We start from the raw sequence: 8,939 nt of genomic DNA on the forward strand, positions 1-8,939 counted from the left end.
GCCCCGGGTCCCCCGCGGCGGCCGCCCCCACAGCCACAGTCGCTTCCACAGTCACAGCCTGTTCCCGTTCCTGTTTCCCAGCAGGTCGGCCGGTTTCGCCGACGCCGCCCCGGAGTCCTCCCCTTGGCATGGTTACCTAAACGTCCCCACTGAGACCGTGAAACCTAGGTGCGCCGACGACAGCTTCCCCGCTGGGGTACCATGTCTACAATGAGCTGACGAGTACATGCCAATGGAGGCGGTTGCGTCTGGTCCCATAGGGCTTGGCTGGATTGCCAAAGCCCTCTCTGTTCCTCTGCTCCCAGCTCCTGAGGGGTTCGCCAATGGTGACGGCGCCCTCCTTCTTCCAGCCCCTGAGCGGCTGGGCAGCCAATGCCCCCTTCAAACCTGCTCCTGTTCCCGTCCTGACCGGGTCGGCCGGCGCACTGATGCCACATTCGAGCCAGTTCCTGTCTTCAAGTGGGTCGGTGATGACACCACTCCCAGCCTTTAGGGGGGTCGGCGCCAACGCCACTCCCCTGCTCCCGGCCTTTGGGGGGGGTCAGCGATGATGCCATTTTCCTGCTTCCAGATCCCGCATGGGTTGGTGACGACGCCACTCCCCTGCTCCCAGCCTTCAAGTGGGTTGGCGACGACGCCACTCTCCCGCTTCCGGATCCCACGTGGGCCGACGCTGCCGCCGTCCAGCTTCCGGCTCCAGAGGGGGTCGCCGACGCTGCCGCCGCCCAGCTTTCGGCTCCAGAGCGGGTCGCCGACGCTGCCGTTGCCCAGCTTTCAGCTCCAGAGGGGGTCGCCGACAATGCCGACGCCCAACTTCCAGGTCCAGAGGGGGTCTCCAACGATGCCCAGCTTCCAGCTCCGGAGGGGATGGCTGACAGTTATTCACATATCCTTGTCTGGCTATTTAATCAGTTCACCCACGACATTATCGGCAGCATCTCGTGCTGATCCTGACACATTATGGGAATAACTAAGGGCTTGCTCACAACATTTTCCAACTCTTAAAGGCTGTGCAGGCCTGTTAGTCAAGTCATAGATAAAGCTGTGAGTTTTCATAAATTTCATGAAGGACTGGATTCCAGCATGTTTCAGAAAATGTATTTGTTTTTGTTTTCTTTTCTTTTTTTCTGTGTGGTTTTCCAGACCACAGGGCCAGTTCCTCCTCCTAATCCTCCATACTCCCTGTCTTATCCTTGAAACTCTGACATTAACTTTTAACTTTAAAAATACAGAAAATTAAAAACCAGCAAGAGAAGAAAAGCATATTTCAACTTTTAACAGGAAAAGTAATAAGTGTAACACAAAAAGAAAAACCGAGTTACTGCTACTTTTTGGCTTCAAATTACAAAAAAAAAAAAAAAAAAATAAAAACCCAGGCCCTTTAACTTCCAGAGCAGGTAAATTTAGTAAACTTAGGCACACTTTGAGTGTCCTTACAATAAAATATACAAATTCATAGCTTTTAACTTTGGTGTGCAGAATAAGGAAAATTAAATCAGTTAACAATCATTTAACGATCATAACAGGGCAGGGAAACAACTAGAAAAATTTTCCCCTAGCAGACCTTTGTAAACCACAAGATTCTTTTCTCCCTGCGGCAGAGAAAAGACTGCAAAGAACTGCTGACAGCTCTAAAATCTAGGAGTTAAGTGACAAAACCTGTTAGAAAATTTCTTCCCTGAAAGACAGTTTAACAGCATCTGCTATCACAGTACTGTGTATGAAATCCTCTGGTCAAGGGAAAATATGGACTTAAAGCAAGCAATTAATTCTACCCTCACACAGTTACAAATAGTTACTAATAAAACACAGTATAATATATATATATATATGCAGGCTGGGACAATGAAGAGAATAAAGGAGGAAACCCTTACTGGAAACAAATCCAAACACATCCAAAAACCACCCTCAAAGTGATGTAGTGCCAAACCTTTTATTCTTTTGAGTGCTACCATTTCCTGTTTTCTGTGAGCTTTGAAGAAAAAAACGGGTTCCTTTGCTCATAAACTGGTCAAACGGGCAAGAAACAGAGTTAGAGCCTAATCTACACCAGAGTTTTAAAGACTATACCAATATCGGTTTTTGAGAGTGTAGAAATTAAACTATATACATATGTGGCAGTTTTCTGTTATTTTATACACAAACAGGTAGTATAAACAAACAGTTATTACGCAGAAGTTTATAACATCACACACTTTCTTATAGTAATATACTGTAAATGTTATGTCACTTCATGTATGCTGTATCATTTATTTATCACTGTGTATTATATTGTACCTTAGTGGTAATATTATCCCATCATATACTGTGTAGGATAACTACTGGTGTCACTTTATTACTTTACTACATATAGCATTTCTCTTTTGTACGAAAACACACTATTTATTACTGTATATTCTATATATAGTTCCTGTGGTGTCCCATGGTATACTAGTCTCAACGACAGAGAGAGGGAGAGCACTTTACTAATCCCAAAGGGGGAGTCGTGGTTTTACAGTTGCAGAAAAGGAAGTTAGATTACAAGTAAAACAAAAGATAGGTAGAATAGAAAAATGAATGTAAGCACCGATAAGGAATGAAAACAAATGTGTGTGTGTGTGTGTGGATGTTCATAGTTGCTTCTGTATGGAAACTGTGGCAACATGGTGCACTATAGTCTAAAAACCCATAGCTGAGTTTTTTTTTTTTTAATGTGCCTATGTGGTCTCCTTCTGCATTTGTTTAATCACACACATTAACTAGAGCTATACACTCGCTGCAAAATAGCAATGTTACATTAGTCTCCCAATGTAAATGTTGAAAAAAAATTATGCCCTATCTGTGCTAAAGAAACGAATGTAAATAGAACATGGCACATGATCAGCTTGTACTGGAGGGGTGTGAAAACTCACGCAGGATGTGTGCTGTTTTGTCTGTAGAGATGACAACACACAGAGGCCGATCTTATAAAGGGGCTAATTTGAGATTTTTTTTTGTTCTGGAGTCAGCGTTTAGTACTTGAATCCAGGACTTGAACTTGAGTCGACTGAAGGCCAGTTTTTTAGGACTTGTGACTCAACTTGGGCTGGAGCACTGATGACTTAAGGCCTTTTCACACCGAACGCGACGCGAATAAGCGAGACGAAAAAGCGAAAAAAATGCAGGCGAATTTAACGCACCAAAAGTATTCACACTGAACGCGACGCGAATAAGCGATATTTTCTTAAAACGTCGCGCTACAAAGATGGACTCCACATTAAGCGAATTTAACGCGCGATTTATTCGCGCGTCAATAATATTTTTCAAACCAATAACTTGTCAATAATACATTGCACACCGCCGACGTAATTTCGCGACGCGAAAAGCGACATTAATTTTTTTTGCCTCCGGGTCGATTTTTCCAACTCGTCGCGGCGACGGCAGCACCTCTGACCAATCACAATGCAGCTTGTTGACACGTCAAATTCAACATGGCAGACCACTTAATTCAATTTGTTTCCGCGAATTCAGTTATCTATGATAAAAAGGACAAAAGCTACAAAGATAACGTATGGAGACAGATAGCAGAGGATCTTCACTTGCTTGTGAACTAAACTGATTTCATTACAAATAAACTTTTTTTTTTTTTTTTTTTTTTTTACCTCAGACACACGGCCAGGCGCTGTTCTGGGTCGATCGGATCCCTGTAATTATTTTTCTGTTTCATCGTGTGGGGGGTCAACAGCACCAACAACTCTTCAAACTGTCCCACAGACATCCTGAAATAGGTCCTAAAGCGACCATGATACAACTTCAGTTCCTGTACCAACCGATGAAACTCGCCATGTTCTCTCCTTCTTTTCAATATAGGATGGACCCAAAACCTTCTTTGTTTTCTTTTTTTATGTAGCAGGACAAGCAGTACATCGTCGTCGCTTGATGCGGAATCCATCTTTGTAGTGCGACGTTTTAAGAAAATATCGCTTATTTGCGTCGCGTTCGGTGTGAAAAGGCCTTAAGAATTATTGTTACAAGCACAACATGTCATCCACTCGTTTTCCAGTGTAGATAGTACAAACATATTTTTAAATGTCCTGCCGCTCCGAGCACACATTCACTGTTGCACTGTTCTGCCTGTGTGTCCGAGTGTTTGTCAGTCTCTTCCGTCACCTCTGTTCTTCTGACTTCAGCAGCCCCGCTTTCCTCATCACCGTCATCACATTGGGCAACATTCTGTCTTTGAAGTCCCACAGTCGGGTGTCCAGATGCAGCTGGTCCAGTAATGGTTGACGCGGCATACTGATTGGGCTGTGAATGATCCGACAGATGTCCAGTGGAACCTTGAACTTTTGACCAAACATCTTAAGCACATCATGTACTGAGGTCTGCTCCACTGCCCTGTGGTGCACATAAACATTCACACATGGCCAACCGCATATTTACTTAGGATCACATTAATCACATTACTGCTACTTAATAATTTTTTCTGAAAGTGTGTATATATATATGTATATATGATAACATTTTTTGCAATTTCATTAAGTAGTCTGAGCAGTCCTCCTACCTTGGCTTCACTATCATCTTGTGGGGGTGGTATAGGGTTCTGTCAGGCTCCTCCCTGTAGATGTGTTCCAGAATATTAAAGCCTGGCACCCCTCTCCATTGAGGCATCGTGCTGTTTGCACTTTTATCAAATGGATTTTTGGGAAAGATATGGTTTTCTATGAGGAATAACTTATAATAATAAAAATGTCTTGCTGAAATGTTATATTCTCAAAATGCACACCCAAAATACCCTACATCTGGATGCTGCTGTTGGAGCATGTTCATCAGGCTCATCAGGTCATTGTGTTGGTATGGCATTATTATCTCATCTATGTCGTTCAACAGTACATAGTGTGATCGGTCCATGGATCTGTAAATGCACTCATTAAGTGTGGTCAGCTGGCCGAAGTAGTGCACGTCCCCTCCGTGCTCTGAGAAGAGCCAACCACGAGATGGATTTAGGTGCTGGTCAATGGGCCAGGGAACCATCTCCACAAAGCCCTCCTGTGTATATATCTGCAGTAGGCGGTCGAGCTCTGGACCACAGCTGGTCTTGTAGATCACCACCCTGTCCACACCCAGCAGCCTGGTGAAGGTGAAGCAAAGGTTAAAATTCATTACATTACATTTCCTTTTGTCTGAAGCGTCTCTCATTAAGTCAATTTAAACCACATAGATGAACACATAGAAATTGCGAGTTTATCCTTTTTAAACAAATACTGTATATAAAAGCAGTCTCTGTGCTACAGTACAACTTCTTGTAGATTTTATGGGGTTTTATGTGGTAGGAAAGATTTAATGTTGTTTTTATACATGGATTTTTCTATGGATTAAATGAGCCAGATGGCACAACTTAACTAGTGTGTTGTAGAAGTACTTTTAGGTTGGCAGTTCTCCACTGTTTCCAGTGTTTGTGCTAAGCTAAGCTAAGCTAAGCTAAGCTAAATGTCTCCAGCTGTAGCATACTATTTACCACACAGATGACAGTGGTGTTGTGCTTGTTCTCAAATAAATTTCAGACATATAAACAAATTTCCCAAAATGTCACTGTTCCTTCAACTTATATTCGGTTTGTGACCAAGAGGAACTCGTTTAGCTCTGTGACTATTTTTCAGGCTGTTGTTGGTGGTGTTTGTACCGTGTCCACTGCTTGCATTGCTACATTTGCCTTGTAAATTACTGACCTGTACATCTCCAGGGTCTGTGTAAACTAGAGCACCACTGTAGTCAAAACAACTTTTTTTCATCTTTCCTATTGGCCTTGTTTTACAATATCATGTCTGTCATTCCGAGCAAAGATTTGAATTTTCCATAGAGGTACCACTGAGACCGCCCTACCCTGCCTCACTACAGTAACAGAGACACCTGTATAATATGATGAAATACAAAGCCCTTGCAATAAACAGAAAAATATTACAGCATTTAGTTTTTTCAAAAGGTGATTCTACTCATTTTTGACATAATGGTTTGTGGTGCTGCTGTGCTGACCTGTAGATTTCCAGGGTCTGTGCAAACTGAAGCACATTGTTGTAGTCTCCAAACAGGTTGGAGATGCAGACTGTGAAGTTAAAGTGCAACCTTTTGTCCTCCTTCTCACTGGTCTTTTTGTTTCTTATTTGGAGCCAAATCTGGTTGGACATATTCTCTCCATCTGGCTGAGTCAGAAGAGTGACGTGTGTAGCATTGCAGTGTTGAGGAATCTGACACATGATATCAGTAGTGACAAAGGCAAAACCAAAGTTGTCTGAGTGTTGTGAAATTGTTGCTGGAGTTGATCCTGAGAAGTAGCCGGAACAGCAGAAGAGGCAGTGAAGGGGCTGGATGGAGTCTCTCCTGAAGATGCCAATGATGCGTATATCGAAACCAGTAACTCTCTGGTCCATGTAGGCTGACACCAGTAAGTGCTTTGTGTTGTTGAGCGGGGTAATGGTCTCCTCAGAGATTTGAAAGGGACACATATGCTGAGCCCCACGTGGCTTTGGGATGGCCCTGAACACCATGGGAGGTCTCACAGCTATGACAAAGATGATGACAGGAATTAAGAGGAGGATGAATTTCCCTTTGACAATTTTTGCCTTGTCCATCCAGCCAGATAGATTCCCAACCTGAGGCAGAATAAGAAAGCACAGTTACATACATTAAATATATGGAATAATGTAAATAATGTTTCATATCTGCAATAAAATCTTCTTAAGGGATGTGTTGGACTTAACCAGTCCTGCGTGTCCTTTTATGAAGAATGCTCAACAACAAATCTGTCCTTTGAGATACAGTGAGGAACAGAAGTATTTGAACACCCTGCAATTTTGCAAGTTGTAGTTGTAGTTGTCCCTGTTGCAGTGTGTGCAAACCTGGTCAAGAACTACAGGAAACGTTTGACCTCTGTAATTGCAAACAAAGGTTTCTGTACCAAATATTAACACTGATTTTCCTCAGGTGTTCAAATATTATGTTTGTTCAGCAGTGCAAGACAAATAAATTCTTTAAAAATCATACAATGTGATTTCCTGCACTTTTTTTAAAAAATTCTGTCTCTCAGAGTGGGAATGCACCTACAATGTGAATTTCAGACCCCTCCATGATTTCTAAGTGGGAGAACTTGCAAAATCGCAGGGTGTTCAAATACTTCTGTTCCTCACTGTATTTATTACAATCAATATTTAAGAAAAAATATTCTAGAAAAGCAATACAGAGCTCTGGATTCCGTCTCTATCTGAAGCCCTATCACACAGAAGTATAGTGCATAGCTGTTGCAGGAAGCTGGAACCACGAGTTGCCTCTGCATAGAGAATTTATAATAAGAGTCATGCAAATGATCTGACGTCATCCGCGTTGTCCTTCATCCTCGTTCCTTGGCTGGTTTCTTGACCTCGTTCTGACCCCTCATTTGGTGATCTTGTCGCCAGGCAGATTTTGATCCTTATCAAAGCTGAGAGACAATTAAAAACTAAAGCTCTGGGTCACATTAACTGTGATTCACTCAATTTCAGTAGGCTTTCTGCATTCCTGTTAAGACAGTTTGATTTAATGCTGATGGGTAATTTGCTATCAGCACTTCTGTTTGTTGACTTCTAAGCTTTATCATTAGTTTCATAGTTGCTGCATGGTAGGGGATTTGTACCCTTAAGTGTGTCAGCCACTTATAAATTACTACCTTTCTTGCTAACAGTATAGCATCTAAGAAATTTAAACAGATCTCTGTGGTTGATTGTTTTCTTGTAGAGGCTCTCAGTGCCTTGAATTTTTACTTTATTGTGCAAAGATGCGCACAGTGAAAATAGTGTAAATAGGTGTCATTTCCCCTTTAGCTAATTTACACAGCCGTGCCACAACTCCACAAGTCGGGCAGATGTTTGCTATTAGGAAACCTGGTTGCTTTTTTCCACTTCCTAGAGCTGTCTATTTATAGGTTTGGTTGTGTAAAAAACAAATGAAATAAAACAAAACGCCGCATTACAACTTCTTGTGATCATATCAAAGTAATCTAAAATGAAGATAAAGACTGGTTCTCATACCTTCTCTTTTGTTTTTAGCCCACCATGGAGAAAAGAGACAGTGCTCTATCCGTGAATTAACAAAGTTAAGCTACCCGGAGTAATGTCGTACACTACTTCCTGTTTTGTCAAAATAACATCCCGTTTTTCAAAATAAAACCCAAAATACGTATAAACGTAAAATAAAGATAAACATTGCTCAAAAATGACTAAAGTAACTCGTTATTTCTAGGCTGGTTAGAATATGTTTTTCTCTTTTTTTTTTTTTTTTTTTTTTTAAAGCTATCCCCAAAATTGTCAAAAGTTTTCCCCATAATGTTATAACCAACAAATGAAATAAAATAAAATAGCAGACGCATCATACCATTATAACACGTCGTCCTTATATCATTCTGTTAAGTATTTGATATTCTTTTCGTTTTTGTAGTTCATATATTTTGCGTCCCCAGTTAATTCTGTTGGAGTTCTCTTGCACCAACTATTCCCATTATATTGATTTTCCCCTCAGTCAACTCAGGTTCGAACCGCTTTGTCATCACTATGTGGTATATTCACTGTCAGCTTTCTGAATGACTGAGTTTCTTTTAATTAACTATATTTCATTTCACACATACACACACACAAAGTTTTCAGTCATGCATACCTCTGTCCCTAACTTTCTTCAGACACACACACCACACTCACGGTGATCACCAAGCAATAAGCATTTACATCACACACTGAAGTCCGCACTCTATTTGTGTACACAAAGCGCTTTAGACCAGTCTAGACACATTTATAGCGGACATTCAGCTTACTTAATCTCTGCCCATTAACTACTGATAATCAGCGCTCAATTATGTATTTATCCAACACAACGAACATGGAAAAGTACAACAGGTAAACATCAAGACAAACATGGTCAGGGCCGGCCCATGGTATAGGCAGTATAGGCAAATGCTA

General features: G+C 41.6%; 1 pseudogene; it reads right to left on the reverse strand.

The window, feature by feature from the left end:
• Nucleotides 1-3,587: 3,587 nt before the first annotated feature.
• Nucleotides 3,588-6,756, reverse strand: LOC109968123 (uncharacterized; annotated as a pseudogene).
• Nucleotides 6,757-8,939: the final 2,183 nt, after the last annotated feature.

This window comes from Monopterus albus, unplaced genomic scaffold (assembly GCF_001952655.1).
Source record: "Monopterus albus unplaced genomic scaffold, M_albus_1.0 scaffold143.1, whole genome shotgun sequence".
NCBI classification, from domain to species: Eukaryota; Metazoa; Chordata; class Actinopteri; order Synbranchiformes; family Synbranchidae; genus Monopterus; species Monopterus albus.